General features: G+C 40.6%; 1 protein-coding gene across 2 annotated transcripts in view; it reads right to left on the bottom strand.

Annotated features, from left to right (window-relative positions):
- AKR1B1 (aldo-keto reductase family 1 member B) overlaps positions 1-24,184 on the bottom strand; it is a 154,632-nt gene that overhangs the window by 111,300 nt on the left and 19,148 nt on the right. The window contains exons 2-3 of one of the 2 annotated variants that reach the window (XM_078343718.1): positions 18,929-19,076; positions 18,443-18,601 (exon numbers count right to left, since the gene is read on the bottom strand). The gene's annotated coding sequence lies outside the window, so the exon portion shown is untranslated. The remainder of the gene's footprint in view (positions 1-18,442; positions 18,602-18,928; positions 19,077-24,184) is intronic. The other variant, XM_078343719.1, reaches the window with a different exon arrangement.

The following is a 24,184-nucleotide window of genomic DNA, read 5'->3' as shown; positions in this document are numbered from 1 at the left end:
TAAAATGTTGTTTCTTAAGCCAGTTACCAGAAAAGCAAAGGAAAACCTACAGTGTGAGTATTTTTCCTTATGGGAGGCCATTTAGGTAACCCAGAGGTTAAACCTGATGAACAAAAAATACTTGCATTTAATCAGACACAGGAAGAGTGTGGTGTGTTCAGGATTATGAGTATGTCAAGGGAGTACATACTTCTTAATAACTATGAGAAGTGCCCTGAGTACACTGAAAAATTAAGACATATCAAGGAATGCCAAGACAACAACAATTAGAATGGAGGAGAAAGTTGATGAAAAAGCTGAAGGAGAGAGTTATCATCTCAGGCCTTCTCAAGGGGAGAAGAAGCTGAGAGCAGTGAGACAGCAAAAGTAGAACTTCTGAGATGCGATTCTGAGACATTTTCAAAAGAAATAGAAAAATTCTTTTCTAGAAATACAAAATCTAAACATAAAATATATTTTATGTTTTAGGAAATTCTTTTCTAAAATATAAATATATTTTATAGAAATATAAAATTAAAAGAAAAATTATTGGCTAGTACAGTGGCTCAGACCTGTAATCCCGACACTTTGGGAGGCCAACAGGGCAGGGTTGCTTGAGCCCAAGAGTTTGAGACCAGTCTGGGCAACACAGTGAGATCTCGTCTCTACAAAAAACAAAAAAAAAATTAGTCAGGCATGGTGGTGCACACCTGTAGTCCCAGCTGCTCAGGAGGCTGGGGCAGGAGGATCGCTTGAGCCCAGAAGGTTATAGTGGCATGAATTATGATCATGTCACTGCATTACACAGCCTGGGCAACAGAGCAAGACCCTGGCTCAAAGAAAAAAAAAAGAGAAACAAAAATTCTTGTAATTCATTAAGAACAAATTAACACCTTAAGAAAACCTTGTTTTAAAATAGAGGACCAATCTTAGAACTAGTATAAATAATTCCCTTTTAATTATAGCTAATTTAATCACATACAAAATTCCTTTTACAAATGTCCTTTCATGAACCTTATTACAACTTATATAGATCATTATCTGACATAGAAGTCTTCCATCATCTCTCCGTATTTGGCAGTATATGTAGAAGCTATGAGGCTTGGCTCTAAAGTAAGTATTTATCAAATAAAGGACTGAATACACAAACTACACGTCATCGGGATAGGCTAAAGTCAGTTGAAGTTGAACAACGAGCATATTTTGCTGGAGTGTAGTTTGAAAGCATTGCCTTTCTAGATAATTTTTGTAAATGCTGCCACCCCAAGCTCCTTCCTATGATTTAGGAAACATTCGGGTTAGTAATGTTTGCAACACCTTTTGGGGGAGTAAGTTGATTCAGAGATGAGATACAGGATATCCATTTTTATTACTTTCCATTGAAGAGGATGGAATTTCTATCTTCCCCATCTGACTCTGTACACCTACCCTAAAAGACTGCAGCTCCTGTGCTCAGTCTACTATAGAGAGGGGCTTCAGAGAGGATAGGATGGATGACCCCAGACCCCCAGATAAAAAAAAGGTGTGAGCTGAACTGCTGTGGTTGGGGAAGCTGAAATGTGGTAAGAGATTTCAGGGAATGGGAAGGCTTAGAATGTTTCCATGAGGAACGCCCTAAGGAGTTAACGAAGAATGAAAAGAATCGAAGTTGAGCACTGAAGTCACCACTGAGGTTATACATCATTAAATTAGAGTTAAGTCACTGCGCAGACTTTTGTAATTTTCTGCCAAGCACCTGGCTGCCCAGGGAGAAAGAAATAAGAAGGTTGATTTTTATCTAAGCTGGCAATTGCCTAAGTACAAAGAATTCCAGGAGGCCTGGTGACATTAACTCATCTTTAAATAGAACATCCTTAAGGGTCGTTTAGCAGGAAATGCTTCAAAGTAGGGGAAAGGCTACCCATACAGACAGGTAGGAGATGATTACAGGCAATGAACCTGAGAGTGAGTACCGTCATCTCCCCTATGGCTGAGGTCTCACCATTTCTCTGGTTTACACTTGCATGGGGCTTAAGATCTTCTTGGCCCCAACTGACTGATATCTCTGTATTATTTGCTATTGTTTAATTCCACTATTGTCTTACCCCTTCAAACTTGAGGCTGTCATTACAAATATTAATTATCTGACGTGCCCAAGCTGAGGGACAGTCTATTTGGGGCCCTGCTGCCACCTAGTGGTCTTTGGTCGCTTCTCATGTCCATGGTGTCCAGGCTAGGAACGGGGCAAGTGAAACCAAGACACAGCTGGAAGACTTGGAGAGAAGCATTCAAGGAGTCTGGAGTTCATCATGAGGGAAAAAAATAAATAAATAAATAAATAAATAAATATTAGGTACCAGGAAGGCAGAAAAATAATAGTCTATGATCTAAAAGAATTTCAGAGTTTGAGATCTTGATGATGGAGGGGTGTTAGGGAGGATAATACCAAAGAAGTGGCTATGGTTGTGTGTAGCTGAAAAAGAACGAAGAAGAAGGACATTAAAGCTGAAGGTCAAGGAGTTCAGTGCCAGTTTGTTGCAAGGGCCATTCACATTCTCCACTTAGAGATGACTGTCCCTGCATTAGGGTCCACGTTTTGGTAATTCATATTTCTTTTTTTTTTTTTGAGACAGAGTTTCACTCTTGTTACCCAGGCTGGAGTGCAATAGCACAATCTCGGCTCACTGCAACCTCCGCCTCCTGGGTTCAAGCAATTCTTCTGCCTCAGCCTCCCGAGTAGCTGGGACTACAGGCATGCGCCACCACGCCCAGCTAATTTTTTGTATTTTTAGTAGAGACGGGGTTTCACCATGTTGACCAGGATGGTCTCGATCTCTTGACCTCGTGATCCACCTGCTTCGGCCTCCCAAAGTGCTGGGATTACAGGCTTGAGCCACCACGCCCGGCTATTTTCACTCTTTCAGTGACGTCCCAACATATCTCCACTAGGTTCCCCATTCCTGATATTTTACAGTGTCTTTTCATTCCTTCTAAGGCAGGAGAACATGTTAGATGTTGCTGTGTGCTCATTGTCTGTATTAGCAGACCACACTTAGCAATGCCCTGTTTACCTTTCCTGCCATTTATTCTCCATGTGAACATTCTGTAAGCAAGATGTTTATCTAGGAGTTCCTCAAAGTCTACCTTCTCTTCCCTCCTTTCTGAATTTGAAAAAAATTTTGGGAGTTAGTTACTCTACTTTCCCCTACTACTCCTGGAAATGTGGAATTCCTGCACATTTGCTTCCTGGGTAAGCTGGTTCTTGATCACACTGTTTTCAGTCAGTTGGGTCACTGGCCAACCCAGAGGGATTCCTCTGTTAATTCCCGCAAGCTAGAAAATTTCTAGAGATCGTTTTCATCCCTTATTCGGTGGACTCACCCCAAATCATCTGCTTGCTCACTCCCACCCGCCTCTGATTTAACGCCCATGTAGCTCATTAGCTCCAAGTCAGTTTGCAGTGTCTCCCGGGCTCCCAGCTGCCTGAAGGACTGGCTGCCATACTGGACACTTGGATTCATTCTTTGTCAGCTATAATAATGGATACTAATTTTTTCCCCTAATTTTTCATTATAGGAATTGTAAACATATAGAAAGTTAGAGAGAATAGTGTATTGAATGTAGTGTATGTATCACTCAGCTTTAGTATCATTTTATGGACAATATTATTTCATCTGTACTTGTTTTTACATCCCTGATTATTTTGAAATAAATCCTAAACATCATATCTTTTTATCTGTCAATGACAGTGCATAGCTTTAAAAAATAAGAACCCATCTATATCACACCTAAAAATTGGCAAAATTTAGCAAACAAATTTCCAAAGTCATTCAAACTAGGATAATAGTGGTTCAAAGTAATTCTTCTTGTTTAGAAAAATTTTAATTTCAGCCTCAGCTAAAACCAAAAAACTCACAATTAAGTTTTACCATTGCTAAGCCATTAAACTCTTGTTGATAGAGCAATTTAGGATATTCAATTTCTATTTTTGACAAAAAAAAATCATAGAACTGTAGATGTTTACCCCCCACAAAAGTGAAGAAGGTCCATTTTGGACACTATGTTCAGTAACATATGATAGATTCAAATATGTTATGCAAAGTACCTACTGATGAATAATACAATGAATGATTACAGGTTTTAACATTTTACTTTTTCACAAGCTTTTAAATGAGTCCAAGTAAGCCTTTGTCCGCTTCACACAACTTTTTACCACCACATAGCACATCTTAGCAGATTCCACTTCAGGTTGTACTGAATTAGAAATTTTACCAACTTCTTTGAAAATATTATTCTCACTTGTGGTTGTTCCATACAGACTATTCATAGAACCTCATTCTTTTTTTTTTTTTTTTTGAGATGGAGTTTCACTTTTGTTACCCAGGCTGGAGTGCAATGGCGCGATCTCGGCTCACCGCAATCTCCGCCTCCTGGGTTCAGGCAATTCTTCTGCCTCAGCCTCCCAAGTAGCTGGGATTACAGGCACGCGCCACCATGCCCAGCTAATTTTTTGTATTTTTAGTAGAGACGGGGTTTCACCATGTTGACCAGGATGGTCTCGATCTCTTGACCTCGTGATCCACCCGCCTTGGCCTCCCAAAGTGCTGGGATTACAGGCTTGAGCCACCATGCCCGGCCCAGAACCTCATTCTTAAGTTACTTCAAACTTAGTGTTGATACCCCAAGTAAAAAACTGCAGCTGAGCAATATCAGTAGCATCTGTCTATTCAACAAGAGACAAGGAAAGATACTCTGAACAATTAACCTTGTTTTTAAATAACTATTGATGTTTCTCCCAACGTCCTCAACTCTTCAGTCAACTTTTCTTACCAGAAGGCTCACAGAATTGAACAAGTTCATTTTCTGTGGACACATTTCTTCAGCTAATACAAACACAATTTAAGTAGCTTTCCATTGATAAATGGCTTTCCTTGCTCGCCATTTGAGCCACTTGGAAACTAAGTTTGGTTGCAGCCTCATTCATATTTGTAATTCTTGTGAAGAAATTCCACTATAATAAGATAGTCTATTTTAAATTTCCTAATTTTTCTTCCTGTTGCTTTTCTATGAGTTAGACATACTGTGATAAGTGCTTATTCTGGCAATGTTGACATATATTGTGTTGTTTTAGCATAGTTATAGTGTCAGTGCATAATACACACATGCTTTCCCATCTAATTCAATTAAAAAAAAGCCAGATGCCACAGTAACTTAAAAGCCCAACATTTGAAGCTGACTTTTCTTATTTTGACATGAAAGATATGCACTGATAAAATAAAATAAAAGTAAAACAAATATGTTTGGCACTTGAAACACTGTCAACTTGACTCACTGAGCAGCAGTGGGAAGTGATGAAGATTCCACATATGGTCTCTGTTGCAAATCTTCAACTTTGCTGTTGAAACTCAAATGCAGCCATAGACAATATGGAGAGGAATAAGTGCAGCTATGTTGTAGTAAAACTTCATTTATAATACTAAGCTTTAATTTAAAATAATTTTCACATCATATTATTGTTCCTTTTTTTTCCAATCATTAAAAAATGTACAAACTGGTCAGGCATAGTGGCTCATGCCTATAATTCCAGAACTTTGGGAGGCCAAGGCGGGCAAATCACTTGAGGTCAGGAGTTCAAGACCAGCCTGGCCAACATGGTGAAACCCCGTCTCTACTACAAATACAAAAATTAGCTGGGTGTGGTGGTGCATGCCTGTAATTCCACCTACTCGGGAGGCTGAGCAGAATTGCTTGAACTCAGAGGTTGAGGTTACAGTGAACCGGAATGGTACCACTGCTCTCCAGCCTGGGTGATAAAGTGAGACTCCATCTCAAAAAAAAAAAAAAAAGTAAAAACAATTCTTAACTTGCAGACCATACCAAAACAGGCAGTGAGCTGGACGTGATCCATGGGCCATAGTTTGGCAATCCCTGCTCTAGACCATTGCACCTCTAAAAATTCCACAGGTGTGTCATGCCCTTGAATCTTTGTAGGGTTTATCTTCTATCACCTGATATGCAGATGCCTTACTTAGGGACTCACAACTCTAGTCACTTTCTGCTACCAGGTCCACTTGGCATGGTCTCATCAAAATAGTGGAACAATGACCAGAATGTCCAGGTGATCAAGGTCCATCATCTGTCTAGTTTAAGCAAGGACCAAACTGGGAAATTGAAAGGGTTTTCACAGGGAGCATCACTCCTGCATCCTTTAAGTGTTTGTGGGAGATACAAATCACTGCAGGACGCAGCGAGTAGCTACTCGAGGAAAGATTGTGAATAGCTACTTTAACTACTTGCTGTGGTATTGCAGGTACTTCCTCAAGGGGACATGGCCCTTTAATCAGTGTATTCTACATCTTAAAATGGCCTTAGTTCTTAAAACGGGACAAGTTCTTAAAATGTCTCATCCATGGCTATGGAGGCTGCTGGTCAAAGAGGGCTTAACGAAAGAGATGATACTTAAGCAGAAGTTGACGTGCTGAGTGCGGTTTTGAAAGATAAAAAGAAAAAATGATTTCTGAGTATGGGGAGCAACAGGAAAAGGCATGGCAGTATCATGATTTCCTATCACCAGCTGACCAACCCGAAGTCTTTTTCAGATTATGAATCAAACAACACCTTAAGGTATGTTGCTGCTAGGATATATCTGTCTTAGGCTCCCTGGTTGTCACTCTGGCCTTGATACCCGTTAGGGTCATTAAGAACATCTGTCTTCCTACAAGGTGGTTGTGGAAATTAACACAGCAACTAATTTTATCAATCCTACCTTTCGACAGTTATATGCTGTCATCTGGCTATTCTAGATCCTATTATTCGTGTTGACACCAGGGGGCCCAGTTTCTGAGAGTATCTCCTACTATCAACCTTGACCTACAGAGGTCACACAACATTGAGTTTCCCAAGATGCTAGTGCCTCCTCTGTGAATGCTTTATTCCTTATTGCTTTAGTAAAGAGAGTGTCCTCTCAGTCTTCCTGGGAAACATAATCATCTGGTGGTTCTCTGGTGTTGCACAATACATCACTTGTAACATGCCTACCTCTCTGAACTTTTAGACCCCTTCCTCTGCCAAGGAATTTCCAGCATCTCTACCTCATTTACTGCAGGCATCATTGTTTCCAAGCTGCAAGGACCTATTCTAGCAGCTTATTAGCAGTGGCTCCAGCTTTCTGTGCCAGGACAAGCTGGGGGAGGAGACAGCAAAGAGCAAGGAGAGTGAAAGAATAGACCACACACCTTCTTCTCTCTGTTAAATCCCTCAACCAAAAATCAGATCTGAATTGCGGGAGGGGAAACATGTTGAAATGTGTTACAGTTTGAAGTGTTTAGCCAGATAGCACCTTTTAGTACCCGAAAAGTCAGACTGTTTTAACACACAATTGTGAATGGAAATGATTGCCTGTGACATCTCCAAGGAACAGGGAAGAGAGGAGAACCAATGGTATTTTGGGGTGGGGGTACATGATGCTGCTCTGGAGTGCAGTGGTGTGATCTCAACTCACTACAACCTCGACCTCCCTGGCTCAAGCGATCTTCCCACCTCACCCTCATGGGTAGCTGGGACTACAGGTGCACACTACCATGCCTGGCTTATTTTTTCATTTTTGTAGACACAAGGTCTCACTATGTTGCCCAGGCTGGTCTTGTGCTTCTGGGTTCAAGTGATCCTCCCATCTTGGCCTTTCATAGTGCTCAGATTATAGGCATCAGCCACCATGCCTGACCCCAATAGTAATTTTGAAGGCAGTGGTGAAAGAAAAATCAGGTTTCTCATTGTTCACTACCTATTACAGATAGTTCAAATAACCAGTTGCACAAGTGTTGCAGTGCAAAATGGAGCTGCTGCCTCTTTGTTCTTTCATTTTTTTCCATGTAGGAAATGGGTTAAAATAAGCTATTGTGCAATTGAAATTACTAGACATTCTGTCCTTTATAAACAGAGGGAACAAAATACATTATTTCTGCATACCATAATATGTGAACTGGTGTTGAAGACTGAGTAGCAGTAACATAAGAGCCATACAGGAACTTTAGCGATGCACTGTGGTGCTCAAGGAAGGAAATAAATGTCTCATCCACGGCTATGGGGGCTGCTGGTCAATGAGGGCTTAATGAAAGAGATGATACTTAAACCACAGTTGACATGCTGAGTGTGGTTTTGAAAGATATAAAGGAAAAATGATTTTTGATTATGGGGAACAACAGGAAAAGGCATGGCAGTATATTAAAATGAGTAATTTGCTTTAGATGAAACAAAGAACCTATGAAGGGATATAATGGAAAACAAAGCCTGAAAAACATACTTGGCCTGTATCTGCAGTCTTGGACACAAGGTGGCAGGATTTATACACTGTAGGTAGACATATGCTATGGTTTGCACACAAGCATCTCTCCAGTATTGATATGTTGGATATAATCACTTTAACACTTATTCATACGCTGGATGTAATGGTATTAAGAGGTGGGGTCTTTGGGAGGTAGTGAGGGCTCCATCCTCATGAATGAAATTAGTGCCCTTATAAAAGGGCTTGAAGGAACCTGTTACCTTCTTCTGCCTTTTCTACCACGTGAGGATGCTGCAAGAAGGTACCCTCACCAATTACTGAAGCTGCTAGCACCATGAACTCAGACTTCTCAGCCTCTAGTACTGTAAGAAATAAATTTCTAGGGCCGGGCGCGGTGGCTCAAGCCTGTAATCCCAGCACTTTGGGAGGCTGAGGCGGGTGGATCACGAGGTCAAGAGATCGAGACCATCCTAGTCAACATGGTGAAACTCCGTCTCTACTAAAAATACAAAAAATTAGCTGGGCATGGTGACGCATGCCTGTAATCCCAGCTACTCAGGAGGCTGAGGCAGGAGAATTGCCTGAACCCAGGAGGTGGAGGTTACAGTGAGCCGAGATTCTGCCATTGCACACCAGCCTAGGTAACAAGAGCAAACCTCAGTCTCAAAAAAAAAAAAAAGAAAGAAATTTCTAGTGTTTATAAATTCCCCCATTTAAGGCATTTTCTTATAGCAGCAGGAACAGACTAAGGCAGTATATTAGTCCATTTTCATGCTGCTAATAAAGACATACCCAAGACTGGGTAATTTATAAAGAAAAAGAGGTTTAATAGACTCACAGTTCCACATGGCTGGGGGAGGCCCCACAATCATGGCAGAAAGTGAAAGGCACATCTTGCAAGGTGGCAGACAAGAGCAAAATTAGAACCAAGCAAAACGGATTTCCTCTTAAAAACATCAGATCTCGTGAGACTTATTCACTACCACCAGAACAGTATGGGGGAAACTGCCCCCATGATTCAATTATCTCCCAGTGGGTTCCTTCCACAACATGTGGGAATTATGGGAGCTACAATTCAAGATGAGATTTGGGTGGGAACACAGCCAAACCATATCAGGCAGCATAAGGAAGACTGAAATGCTAATACTTCACTTGGTGTTTAGAAAATAGTTTATTTAAGTTCTTATTTATAAACTGAATCTCAAGATAGAGGAATTGGGAGTAGGACTTCACTGAGGGACAGTGGGAAGGGAACTGGGAAGCAGAGCAGTGACTGGGGCAGCTATTAGTATATTTTGATGGGAGGGATTTAGTGGAAAAGGACAGCTCAAAATTCTTGCTGTAACTGCCAGTCAGCAATAGCTGAGCGGGGAGAAGGCAGGCACCTGTTACTCAGGCACCACTTCTGAATTTGGCAGCCTCCAGTAAGTCTTTCTTTTGCTGAAGTCCACCCCACTACCCCATCCCAGTCTGATCTTGGTCTGAGTATAGGAAGTGAATGGTACATCTCCGTGTCAGACCCTGTGTACCAAGGGTTCTTTACCTCTGGAGTTGATCACTTAATCTTCAAGTTCAATACTGGAATCCAGGCCGGGCGCGGTGGCTCACGCCTATAATCCCAGCACTCTGGGAGGCTGAGGAGGGTGGATCATGAGGTCAAGAGATCGAGACCATCCTGGTCAACAAGGTGAAACCGCCGTCTCTACTAAAAATACAAAAATTAGCTGGGCATGGTGGTGCGCGCCTGTAGTCCCAGCTACTTGGGAGGCTGAGGCAGAAGAATTGCTTGAACCCAGAAGGCGGAGGTTGTGGTGAGCCGAAATCGTGCCATTGCACTCCAGTCTGGGTAACAACAGCAAAACTCTGTCTCAAAAAAAAAACAAAAACAAAACTGGAATCCAGTATCAAAACACTGCATTTACATTAACAAGCGTATGCTTTCCCCTTCCTTAATCATCAAAAGGAAGAGAGTTATTAGAAAGTTGCTAAGGGGTTAGAAACCCATTAAATAACTGTCTCAGATAGTTAGTGGAAGGGTGCAATATAACAACACATGTAAAATGACTAACACTTGCTGACACAGAGTGGATATTCAGTATCAAGTTCCCTTTCTATTGTTTTCCTACACAAAGGAGTGGCACAGAGTAAGTAATAGCTGTCCTATAAATTCCCTCCATGACTAGTGCTCCCTGGCCCGCTAAAAGAAGACATAGTATATCCTCCCACTAATTTCTTTCCCCATTCCTACAGACATTCTTCCTATGAGATGGTGTCATCCTCATCCATTCCTGTTTCCTTCTTCGACACCTATGGTTTGTTTCTCTCCCTCTATGATGCAATAGCTCACACAACACTCAGTTCCTCTGATATGGGCTGACTAACGAAGGAGAAACAAAAGGGCTTCTTCGCCTCAGCTTAGATGCAACAGTTCTGTTTTTCCAGGCTAAGGATTTCTTCATGGTTTTGTTTTTCTTTGTTTGGTTTGGTTTTGTTTGGTGTAGCAGCCACAACTTGCTGTTGACTCATTTCGCTTCTAGCTGAAGGAAACCCCTGAGCCTTTTTTCCCTCCATGTGACGCTGTTGAGCCATCTCTTCCCCACCCAGATCTTGGACAGCTGTTTTCTTTTCTAGAGCGGAGTAAAGGAGTTCTCGTACCCAGTAAATTCCATCTTGTTAGATTCATTTTCTAAATTGTAGCCTTTAGCACATGAACGATCCTGTTCCATCACCACGCCACATCTCAAATTAGATTGATTTCCCAATGATGCCCTTTATTGAAGACATTGCCAAAAAGCCTAAATTGGACAGGAGGCAACACCGAGCCCTGTGACCTGCCGCAAGAAGCCTCTTAACAGGTTAAAAGACAATTTACTAAACAGCACTCTTTGGGCAGGGTCATTCAACTGAATATGAATTCACCTAATTGCTCTAGAATCCAGTTCATATTATTACACATTTTCTGAAACAAATCATGAGAGATCTTGCCAAAGGCCTTGTTCAAGTCACATGCACAATTTATGCGGCATTCACTCCATTTCCAGTCAAGAAAATCTGCCAAAAATGAAAACAAATCTACTGTAGCATGGTTTACTCTTGTGAATACTGTGTTTATTAATATTTGAGATGTACAGCCCCTCTCCATTTACCTCATCCATTAAAAAACTCATTTTCTAAAATGTACCCCCTGGCTTTTTTTTTTGAGACAGAGTATTGCTCTGTCACCCAGACTGAAGTGCAGTGGTGAGATCTCAGCTCACTGCAACCTCCACCTCCCAGGTTCAAGCAATTCTCCTGCTTATAGCCTTCTGCTTGAAGCTGGGACTACAGGTGTATGCCACCAGGCCCGGCTAATTTTTGTATTTTTAGTAGAGACGGGGTTTCGCCATGTTGGCCAGGCTGGTCTCAGAACTTCCGACCTCAAGTGATCAGCCTGCTTTGGCCTCCCAAAGTGCTGGGTTTAGAGGCATGAGCAACCACATTACTGGCCTCAAATGTACCCCTTTTTTCCATAGAGACAGTCTAGCACTGTGATCCAGAGTGTGGCTTGAATCCTGGCTCCTCCACCTTTTGGCCGTGTTGACAATGGTCACTTTTTGCCTCAACTATCTGTGCCTCAGTAAAATGGGGACAATAATAGAACCCACCTCACAGGATTAGTATAAGGATTGAATCACTTCACATTTGTAAAGCATTTAGAAACATTTCTGGAACCTCAGTAAGCAAAATATGATTATGGAATTTGGAAGTTTTTTGAGCTAGAGATACAAACATGGGAGTCTTTGGCATATCAGTAGTATTTGTATTAGCTTAGGTTCCCCTGGAAGGAGACCCTGACAAGGATGCAAGTGTGAATACTTTATTTGGGAGGACAGTCCAAGAAATACTTGTGAAGAAATGGGAAATTGAGACGGGAAAAGGAAGGACGTCAATAAAAGGTGCATTATGAAGTAAGTTACTCTTGCAGGTAACAGAAGCTTAGTCCCATTGTGGGACTCAGAGAGGGTATAGAAGAGGCCTTAAAGTTATCCTAACTGTGGGACCAGGAAGCTATGGTAATTATCCATCAAATCTCATCCATCTTTGGCCAAGGCCTATCTTGGGGGCTTAACTCTTCAGCAGTTCCAGCTTCCCTGCAATAGAGCTCCTGGGGCCAAGAAAAGGGCCCTAGGCAGAGAATCAGAAGTACCCCCAGTAGGCAGCCTTCTGTGTGCAGAGGTGAATCTTGAGGGAATACGAGTGTGCCACCCAAGCGTGAGACTATCTGATGTCTTCCTAGGAGTGAGTGAAGTTAGAGAGAAGGTGTCTGGTGACCAAAGTGCTGCAGCACTCCAACATTTGGAGGTCAGGAAGATGAGATAGAACCAGGAAAAGAAACTGAGGCTAGTGAAAAAGAGAGAGTAGAGTTCTGGACTCCACATTGAGAGGAAGAATCCAAGCAGGAGGAAGAATCAACCATGTCGAATGCTGCAGAAAGGTCAAATAAGGTGAGAATTGAAGATTGACCACTGGATTTAGATACTTGAAGGCCATTGGTCACGTTAACAGGAGCAGTTTTAGAGAGGTGGTTCAGGATAGGGAGGGCTAGGGAGTGAGTTCAAAAGAGAAGTAAAATTGGAGGCAGCCTGTATAGACAACTCTTTCAAGTAGTTTTTTTTTTTTGAGATGGAGTTTCGCTCTTGTTACCCAGGCTGGAGTGCAATGGTGCGATCTGGGCTCACCGCAACCTCCGCCTCCTGGGTTCAGGCAATTCTCCTGCCTCAGCCTCCTGAGTATCTGGGATTACAGGCACACACCACCATGCCCAGCTAATTTTTTGTATTTTTAGTAGAGATGGGATTTCACCATGTTGACCAGGATGGTCTCGATCTCTTGACTTTGTGATCCACCCACCTTGGCCTCCCAAAGTGCTGGGATTACAGGCTTGAGCCACCACGCCGGCCCTCAAATAGTTTGTTGAAGACAAATAAAACAGTAGCTGGGCTGGGCGTGGTGGCTGACGCCTGTAATCCCAGCACTTTGGGAAGCCGAGGCGGGTGGATCACGAGGTCAAGAGATCAAGACCATCCTGGTCAACATGGTGAAACACCAAAAATTAGCTGGGCATGGCGGCGCATGCCTGTAATCCCAGCTACTCAGGAGGCTGAGGCAGGAGAATTGCCTGAACCCAGGAGGTGGAGGTTGCGGTGAACAGAGATCACGCCATTGCACTCCAGCCTGGGTAACAAGAGTGAAACTCCGTCTCAAAAAAAAAAAAACAAAAGAAAAAAACAGTAGCTGTAGGGGTGTGCAGATCGATAGAGAGAAATAGAAAGAGAATTTGAGATGGGAAATGTTGCAGCATGGTTGTATGTGGATGGGACTGATGGGATTGATTTAGTCAAGAGGGAAAAACTGATGATAGAGGGAAAAAAAGGATAGTTATGAAAGTGTTATCCTTAGTGAGAGGAAATGAGCTCTTCTGCATGTACACAAAGGGAGATTAGGAGCAGAGACCACTCAGTAGTGGTAACAGAGAGGAGGCAGAGGGGTCTAAACCCTCCATCACAGAGGCAGACAGGTGGTGAAATGTGTAGAAATTCTCTTCTGAGCTGTAATAGTTTTGACAGAATCAATTCAGCTGATACCTGATGACTGGGGCAGAGGGGATGTTAGAGGATTGAGGAGAATGGAGAAGGTGGGAAATAGTCATCCAGGACTAAGAACAGATGAGGTAAAGGGAGAAGGATGGCCAAGTAGCACCAAAGGCTTATGGGAGATTAGTGGCCTGAAAGCAGTCAGCAGGGTTATGTCTTTCTCTAGTCACATTCAGCGCTTGGGTGCAGGCATGGAGTGAGGAGAATTAGATTTAACCAAGGTTGGATAAGCTTTATGTCTAACTTCTAATATGCAACCTTGCTCCAAGAAGACAGTATGTAGTAATTAGCTAATAAATTAAATTTTCTTGAGACGATACTCCTGAATTCCAAGAATTTCGAGAATATGTTAAAAGCAAAGTGCGATAAAAGAGATTTACGGGAAAGCAAAGCAGAAGTTGCTTTACTCAATCCATTTTGAAGGTGTTGCTTTGCAAAAGCTGAATAGGGGGTTAACAGAAACTCGTTTACCCTCCGTAAATGTTGGGAGCTGGCTTTCATCTGAGTCTCTTAATTCTGGTAGACCCTGTAGCCACTGACTAGCTAAGTAATCAGAACCCAACATGTTCTTTAACTCTAGGAGTTGCAAATTATCGGTTCCAGTTTACAAGAGGCTGAGTATGTTACAATCACAGGCACTATAAAAAGCAAGAAAGGTGTGTGTGAAGTAGCTGCACCTTTTTCCAGGAAACATGTCTTATTCTCGGCATCTTATAACAGGGCTCACATCCCTTGATGAGCCTCTGGTCAAAGATTCTAGTAAGAAACTCTTGGAGATCTGAAGCTGGATAATCAGGACCTCTATTTTACCCATGGATAATGGGAGTTAAGTCTTTCTGTCCCAGTATCTAGTTTATCTAGTTTTTGGACAAGGTCAAACAGCCAAGTTGTAGGTTCTCAAAAGACATTCTTTGCACTAAGGCACAAGATGTGTGCAACAAAGGGGGTGCACAGCAGGTTGAACAGTGTCCCTGCAAAAAGATGTTCAAGTCCTAATTTCCAGAACCTATGAATGTAAGCTTATTTGAAAATGGGGTCTTTGTAGATATAGTTAAAGATCTTGGGATGAGATTATCCTGGATTTACTGATATACTTAAGACAAAAGAGAGGGAGACTTGAGACACATGCAAACACATATGAAGGTTTCATGAAGCAGGAGACAGGTTAGAGTGCTGTGTCTGCAGGTGCCAAGGATTGCTGGAAACCAGAGGCGAGGAGAGAGGCATGGAATAGATTCTCCCTCAGATCCCCAGGAAGAACCAACCCTGCTGACACCTTGATTTCAGACTTCCAACCTACTTAACTGCGAGAGAATACAGTCCTGTTGTTTTCAGCCACAAATTTGTGGTAGTTTGTTAAGGTAGCCCTAGGAAACTGATACAGGGAGTGAACTCCTATTTTAGTCATGTGAAAAGTGAATGATGAGGAAAAACACAATGACATGTTCATGGGGCTAGGAAGACTGAGACCACCTGCATGCAGTTCCTGAAACTTTGGGGTAATCTCCTTCAGGTTCCCTTTACAAAAATATGGCTCCTCTTCCAGAAACCACATATCCTGATCATCTGGAATATCTGTAGTTATTTTGAGTCCATTGTTCCATTTCCATGAAAGTGTCTGCAAAATCAGCTGAGCATGGTGGCACGTAGTAGTCCCAGCTACTGGGGAGGCTGAGGCGAAAGGATCACTTGTGCCCAGGAGTTCGTGGTTGCCGTGAGCTCTGATCATGCTGCTGTACTCCACCCTGGGCAACAGAGTGAGACCATGTCCCAGGGGAAAAAAAGCATTTACAAATATTTTGTTTCCCAGGAAGTCATAATACCCTTATGATTCACTCAGCCTGATTGTGCAGTCCTGAAATCTCATCTTGCAGCAGGTCTGTGCTGAGAAGGCTGTGCTTACAGAGGGCAGCCTCCCAGATCCCTGAATGTCCTGATTCCTGACTTGTCTTATCTGGAATAAAAAGAAATAACAACCAACACTGCACTTTGATGCTTTTATTCATCTGTTCTTCACCTCAAGTGCCCTCATCCCACTTAGGGAGTCCTGGCTTATCCTTCAAGACTTGCCCAAATGCCTTCTGCCCTGTGAAGTCCTCCTTGAAACTGAAGAAGCAATTATTCTTCCTTCTGCATTTCCACAGAACTCTCTACCTCCATTAAAGGATTTATTAAATTCTATTACAGCTTAGTTTTTATGTAACTATCCTCCCTGAAACACTCCAGAGGAGGCATCAAGACCTATTCATGTCTGAATCACCAGCACTTAATCTAGAACCTAGCTCAACAGTTTTCATATAAATTAAGAAAAGGAATACCTTAGAAAATCTCTAGTAGCCAAATTCAAAGTTTCTCTAAAGTGTACAACAGCTTTGATGTAACTTCCTTTAGTTTGGATTTCAAGCCATTAGAATCTGGAAGAGGAACAAAGCAGTGGAGAAATTATTGTGTACTATGTGAGCAGAATTATGGAGGAATGTAAGTGTTTGTGGCTTTGGCATGATGGTCGGGGAAACACCTTCCTTGCAGAGGAAAAGGGCAGTGTCATCCTGGGATCGCAACCTTCTCCAACATGTGGAAGGTGGGTGCTTCCTATTTTGGATTTGAGCTCAGCAAAGGCTTTTTCCTGGATTAATCACTGAAGAAGCACAAGGAGCCATATTTCCTTCACTGCAGAAGGAAAGGTAAAATGTTTACACCAGATGGTGTTCAATGTGATGTTATCATTCCAGGTTTATCCAAATTCCTTCTTTAATCATATTTTGCTTGGAGTTACAGCTGGAGTTTTATGTATCTGCAAATATTCAGAATGAATTCTCAGTTGTGGGAGAAAAAATAGACAGTGCTCTAAGCTTATGTGTAAATATGCTTTGTAGAAAAGATAAACATTTCAATGAATAAAATCTGAGGGCAAAAGGAAGGTCTGAGTAGGTAAGTGGTGTGTGTTCCTATGGGAACATGCCGCTGCTGCCAACAAACGCATGGGAAAAGGCTTTAGAGTCTTTCTATGATTCAGGCTAAAATAAAATTTGTAAAGGAGTTGAAACACACATGAATCATCCCCTCTTGTCCACTATGATAATTACTATCTCCAAGTCAAAAGCTAGCCAAGAGTCACAATGAAGACTAGTCTGTTGTGACAACTGAAGTTGTTTGCACTACGTAATATCCCCACCAAGGAATTCCAACAGCTTCTAACATCTACCATGTGACAATTTAGATTCCTTGGCCCCTATTAAGGCCCTCATAATCTGGCACCATGATCTCTAACCCATCTAATTTCTGAGCACTTTCCTATATAGGTCAAGGTGGTCTCACTATCCCCTAAACACTTTTGTTCATTCTTGACTCCAAACCTTTCTCATACTTTGTCTGTCTTCTAGTGCTTTTTCCTTCTTCTATTCAAACCAATCTATTCTTATATTCCAGTCCTAGAACCATCTGATCTGTGAGGTTTGTTATAATTGAAAATCATACTGGTATCACCCTGCTCCGGATTTCTGTACTGCCCCTCAAGAGCTGGAGGTGCAAGCTAATGTTTCTATTGAAATCAACCAACATTTATGGACACTGTGGTTCACACACTGTGCTGGTAGCATAATGGACATTTCTTGTTTTTCTGATCCCTATTTTCTTTGCTGTTCCTTTGTTTTAAAATAGTTATTTTCCTTCCCATCGATGATCAATGTAACTAAGGGCTTTTCAATACTATATAAGGAAAACATTTTCCTACCCTTCTTAGGATAAAAAAGGACTGATGGATACTAAGCTTGGTCAAATCTGTTGTAATCTTCAACTTTAACCCCTTCCAAATTGAGGGGCTTGAAGAAATCTTAGTTAAAGCACAAATTAGTTACCAATTAGGGAAATCCTGTACAGATAAGAGAATATCAGTTTTGGACCATTTGACTTTTTTTTTTTTTTTATATCCAGATTGCAGAATTACCGACAGGCATACTCATTTGTATGTACTGAGTCCCAGACAGGATTCAGAATAAGAGTAATTCTTTTGGGATGTGAATCTTGCAGGAAAATAACAACAGACAAAGCTTGATTCAGGCCTCAAAGTCTGGCAATACCAGTTTAACCATGAACAGATAATGAAATCTTCATAGTAATATTTGATTAATATCTAAAACCCCAAAATGCCTCTATTTCTAGATCAATACCATCTCTACATATTTTTTTAAGTTTCTGAATGCCAAGACATTTAGTTTGATTTTATTTATTTTTTTATTTCAACAGGTTTTTGGAAAATGGGTAGTGTCTGATTACATGGATAAGTTATTTAGTGGTGATTTCTGATATTTTGGTGCGCCCATCACCTGAGCAGTGTACATTGCAAAGTCATTCTTGTTCACTTATGAAGAATGAGAAGAAAAACTCTAAAACAAAAATTCTCTTGCCTTTAATCGAACAAACTATAGCCCACTCTTGAATGACTTTTCTGTAGCTGGCCCACTGCGTTAGAATACTTTCCAAAATATTTATTCCTTCCCCCTTTTACCTCCGCAAGGGAAATATCCCTCCCCAAATCCCTGACTTTGGGTTTGGCCGCATGACTTGCCTTGCAGATGTGACTCAAATAGGAGGGTGAAATGTGCTTGAGTGGTTGGGCCTGGCCTCTAGCACCTCTGTCATCGCCATGAGAAGAGCATGTCTTGACTAGTAACCGGTCCAAGGCACATGAAGAAGATGAAGCAGAGCCACCCAGCGACATGCAGCTCTGTGAGATTAAATGATCGGTATTTAAGACACTGAGTTTTGGGGTGGTTTGTGACACAGAATTTTTGTGGCGATAGCTGATACACATCCCAATAGCTCCACAAAGGGTTAAATCTTCCCAAGTTCTGTTTCTGTTCCCAGAAAATACCATTCTTGACCATAAAAGATGCAAATATAATATTTTTTAAATAACTCAAATGGCATAGGGTGTTTCAGAAAAATGTTCCTATTTAATTAGTTCTTTTTTTTTTATTCCTGACATCACAGTTCCCTCTAAGTACCGAGAGTGCACAAAAGAAAATGTAAGTCTGGGTGCTCAGGTACTTACTTGGTTTCAGGCTCAGAGGAGTCCATGATCCCTGAATCTGACACTGTCTCATGGACTTCAGAGAACTTGAAGGCAGGAGGAGGCTCTATCAGCCAGCGGCTTAGCAGGAGAGACAGCACACTCAGCTTTGTTGCGTAGAGGCTTTTTCCTAAAGGAAATATTTAGAGGTGTGGTTAGGATTAGAGGAACGAGAATGGGATGTTGAGGCACCTAGAGACTAGGAACATCAGGGAGTTCTGACGATCCCCAGGCTTGAACAGCAGGGGGAGAAAACACTGTTTTTGGAGGCTGGCTAAGAACTAGAGTCAAGATACGCTGCCCAACAGTAGCTGTAGTTTGGGTGATGAGGCCATTGATAGAACCACAGTGAAGCAGATGGTGAGTGGGAATAAATGGTGAGGAGACATATACTGAAAATAAATATTCCAACATCTCTCTCCTCCCACTGGCCAGAGGGCAAGGGAACCGGGGTAACAAAGTACCTAGAGGTCAGGCTCCCAGGACAAAGAACATCACAGAGAACAGAGAATAAATCTGCAACAAATCAAAGAATAACCAGAACAGATGTTTATAAACACTTGCCCCAGTTTTTTCAGAAAAGAAGGTATGGGGAGACAGAGGGCAAGAAATGTGTTATGTTTACAAGGAAATGGATTACAAAGAATTTACAAAGTCTTCAATTTTGAATTGGGTAGCAAAAAGATGGAGAATTAAATGACCTGTGACTGGGCCAGTAGATATCTTTGCCTTGCATATGTCAACCTCAAGCATTTCTCTAAAAATATCATGAGACGATCCTGTAGCACTAGAAGGCATCAGTTAAATTAACATTAAAGTACCTGGAAGATAATTATTTTGAGAAGCGCTATGAGCCCAAGCTTCTGCCCTCAATCTCTGGGTTTGACATTGGGATTTTAGAAGAAATATTTAAACGGATAGGGAAGTAAAAGGTATATTGGTGCCATTAGATTCCTGAGCTATGGACCTCTCATACTGTTTCAATTTTTGATAATCTTCTAATTCTTTACCTATGAAAATACCATATGAAACTATTTACCAAATTTATCAACCCATGACACATCCACACACCCAAACTTGCCAGAATACTTTAGTTGTTGTAATAATGTTTTTGAAGAAGAGTGTGGAGGGCGGGGGACACTGGAGACTCCCTGGTCTACCTGTCCATACATGTATATCCATATACCAGCATCAGCCATGTCTCTTTCTTCAGCAAAATTACCTGACTTTCCATTCTGTTCCCCAAAATGGGCAAAGGTAAGTGAGTAAAACCAAAACACCAATACAATGAGGATGTGTTTTATTATACACAGAAGTATCCTAGTATGCTAGAAAACAATATTATACTTATTTTCTTTGAGAAATCAAGTAGCTGACTATTCATCTGAATGCAAGTATATGTAAGAAACACTTTTTGTCCTTTAGATACAATTTTCACAACGAACTTTCTCTTTAGATTTTATGGGTGGCCCAGTTTCCCCCATTAATGTGAGTAAGCCGTACAAGATTTTTGTACCTCTTAACATCAAACTCAACAAATAACTAAGACTTGGGGCATTTGTATTTTCCAAATGGGAAATGGGGGAGGGTAAAGGAAGAGAATCCTCCCCACTCCATCCCAAGGTTCCAGGGAGCTACTAAGAGATAATGGTCGATGTTGATTCCAGAAAAATGGGTCTCATGAAGTTTTCAAGCCGATTTCCTTATTTATTAACGTCACTGGAAGAAGGATTCCTTTTGATAAGTGAGGACAAAAAGGCACCATTGAATACCAATTACAAAAAGAAAAGAAAATCTACAAGCACACAATATTTTGCTTTCAATGAAATATCTTCATGTGGTTGCTATGTTTTGTTGATAGTCAACAGATGTAAATATTTAGCTGAAATATGAAAATTCAAGAAAGATCACAGCTATTGGAAGCAGTAGGCTAGCTAACAGCCTCTTCAGCATTGCTTGAACAGAAGCAGACCAAAGGCAGATGATGTCTGAAGATGTATTGACCATTTACATCTCCTCAAAGAAATCATAAGTTCTTTAAAAGGACAATATAAGCTACATTCATGTCCTTCTGAGAAATGGTAACTACTTTATTGCTTAACTTAACATTTATTGGATGCCTACAGGTGATTAGAATGAATGATCAGAAGTCTTGACCAAGGGGGTTTCAGTTAATTAATTACCTGAATTTGTCTTCCTATATATAACTTTCAAGGAAGAAAATATGACAAAAAGGAAATGGTTACAAAGTAACGAACATTTTATTTCCCAGTCTGATCTTTTTCATCCTATATATTTATAGTCAGAGCACTGTGTGGTAAGTTGAGCATCATGTACCTTGGCCTCTCCCAAGATGAATATTTTCCAATGATCAAGGCTTCACACTTTACAAGGCCCTTTCAAATACATTATCTCATTTGACTTCTAAGTCTTACTGCACCATTATGCAGATGGAAAAATTGAGTCTACAGAGACTAAATTGAGTCTGAAGTGATGATTTCCCTAATGTTACACTACTTCATGCCCACTAGAATAGCTAAAAGCTAAGATTGACAATACAAAGTATCGGCTGATGGAAGTATAAAATGATATACCCACTTTGACAAAAAGTTTGGCAGTTTCTTATAAAGTTAAACACACCTTTTGATCCAGCAATTATAGTCACAGGCAATTATCTAAGATAAATGAAAATACATGTTCACAAAAGACTTGTACAACAATGTTCATAGCAGCTCTACTCACAATAGTAAAAAATTGAAAACCACCCAAATGTCATCAAGAGGACGGGTAAACAAGTTGCAGTATATTAGCACTTAGTGATAAAAGGGAATGAATTACTGTACTGATACATGCAATAACATGAATAAAACATAATGCTGAGAAAAGAAGCTGCATATAAGAGAGTATATATTGTATGCTTCCACTTATATGAAGTTCTAGAACAGATAAAGATAATCTAAGGTGAAAAAATTCAGTGGTGCCTTTGAGGGTTTGGGGGATTCCTTCCAAGGGAGGACTTTTTTCCTTATGAGAAGGAAATGTGGTGAGGGTATAGACACACAGCTCAAATTGTTCAATTAATACTTGTGCATCTCAATGTATGTATATTTTACCTTAAAAACTGTAAAAACAGTCAGATGGAGGAGCTGGAGGTGGAGGTTTAGATAAAAGAAACAAGGCAGAACATTCATACTACTTCAAGCTGAGTGATGAGTGATGTCCCTTCTACTCCTGTTTATCTGTTTATCTATGTTTGAAATTTTCCACAAAAAACGTTTTAAAAAGGACAATAAGGAAAAATGATCAAAAGGCTTTCAGGGAACTGAAAATAGTTCAGTATGGCTGGAGCAGACAGTATGTTTTCCACTGTTTCATCTCACAGGAATCTTCCCAGACAGTGGTGAATTGAAAACACCAAATCTCTTAGTCACATCTGATTCTACAGCATGGACGGTTACATGACTAGCGAACACAAACGAATAATTGTGGTGGAGAAAACAGATGTTTATATCTCAAGTGTAAACATAACTTACCAAATATTATTACTTGAAGTACTTGACAACAATTGGAACAAGAATTTAAACATGAGCCATGTATCTACCACGGAATATGGACATGTTTAATAGTACAGGCTCAGACCAGTATAATCCCCTTCTACAACTTGGTAAAGTTCCTGACACTGCAATAAGTAAACTACACCACACCCAATCAGCAACTAATTAAAAAAACTATAAATGTCTTAGAAATAAAAAAAAATTATGTATCTGAAAATAAGTGGGAAATAAGCTCAATAAATCATCTGATTCATCACTTCTCATCACTTATTTTAATACAGATTATTCCAATGCTGTGAGTATTTCAATAAGAATCTACATTAAGTTTTCTTTATCTGAATTCAATGCATTTGTGTGTGTGTATGTGTATGTGTATGTGTGTGAAGCTGGGGCTCTGTGTAGACTTAGAATGAATTACAGATTTCTATTTGAGGAAGAGAACTTAAAAGTTCTCTTTACTTTTACAAATGAGGGAACTGAAACCAAGAGAAATGAAGTGACTTGTCCAAGATAAAAAGGTGTGAGACCACAGGTCAGATCTGATTTCTTCAAATTGAAGTAGACTGTTTACAATGTCCATGAATCTGAAACGCTTTCCATGAGCCGCATCCATATTGAATAACTCAAGAAAAGTTTATCTTGGCAATTGACAGAACACTATTCAAATACAGAATTGTTTAAAAGGCTTCTAGTACACTAGTGTAAATATTCTTTTGCCCCAAGGAGATTATAATACTGAAGTAGAAAGGTATCTTCAAAAGGTTGTGGAAAACAGTCAATTTGCCATTTGTCTATGCTTGCTTACAGAGCATTAGAGTGGATATTGAACTACCAAGACCTTTTCCTCTATTTTCTCTTCTTGCCTAGCTCTTTGTTTGGGGGCCACCACAGGCTCTTTACACCAGTGTGTTTCAAGCTATGGGTTACAATACACTTATGAGTTATATCATCAACTTAATGACCACAATCAGCATTTCAAAAATTAAATTAATTAGATTAGAAAATACCAGTAGAAAACACTCACAAGGTTAGGGCAAGTGTTATTTCAAGAAATTCCTGTTTCAGTCATATACATATGTGTGTACACTGGGTGGAAATGTAAAACATTTTTTTACTACGGATCAGTCAAGAGTACTTGAGAGCTGATGGCTTTCATAGGTCCTCAGAGGGACATTGACATGCTTTAACTCTGATTGCCCTTTCCTCAGCTTGTATGTTCATGGTGTCTATTTTATTTTCATTTTTAAGGCCACACAAATGAGACATTATCATCATTTATTCTCATAATATACAATGTACAATGTCTGTGTTTACCTATATGTTTGCTAATTTCTTTGCATTTGTGAACTTTTTTTAATGTGGTAACTTTCATAAAACACAACATTCACCATTTAATCATTTAACCGTAACTCAGAGGCATTCAGCACAGTGATGTGCAACCATTGCCACTATCTAGTTCCAGAACGTTTTTATCACCCACAAAGGTAACTCCCTATTCATTAAGCAATCACTTTCCATTCCTCCCTCCCCTGCAGCCTCTGGAAACCAGTATCCTGATACCTATTTCTATGGATTCTGGATATCCCATATAAATGGAATCATACAATATGGGGCCTTTTGTGTCTGGCTTCTTTAAATTAGCATAATGCTTTTGAGATTCATTGAAGTTGTAGCATGTATCAGT

This window comes from Callithrix jacchus, chromosome 11, assembly GCF_049354715.1.
Source record: "Callithrix jacchus isolate 240 chromosome 11, calJac240_pri, whole genome shotgun sequence".
NCBI lineage: Eukaryota > Metazoa > Chordata > Mammalia > Primates > Cebidae > Callithrix > Callithrix jacchus.
The sequence above is the reverse complement of the archived record's forward strand: the minus strand, read 5'-3'. Positions and strand labels throughout refer to the sequence as shown.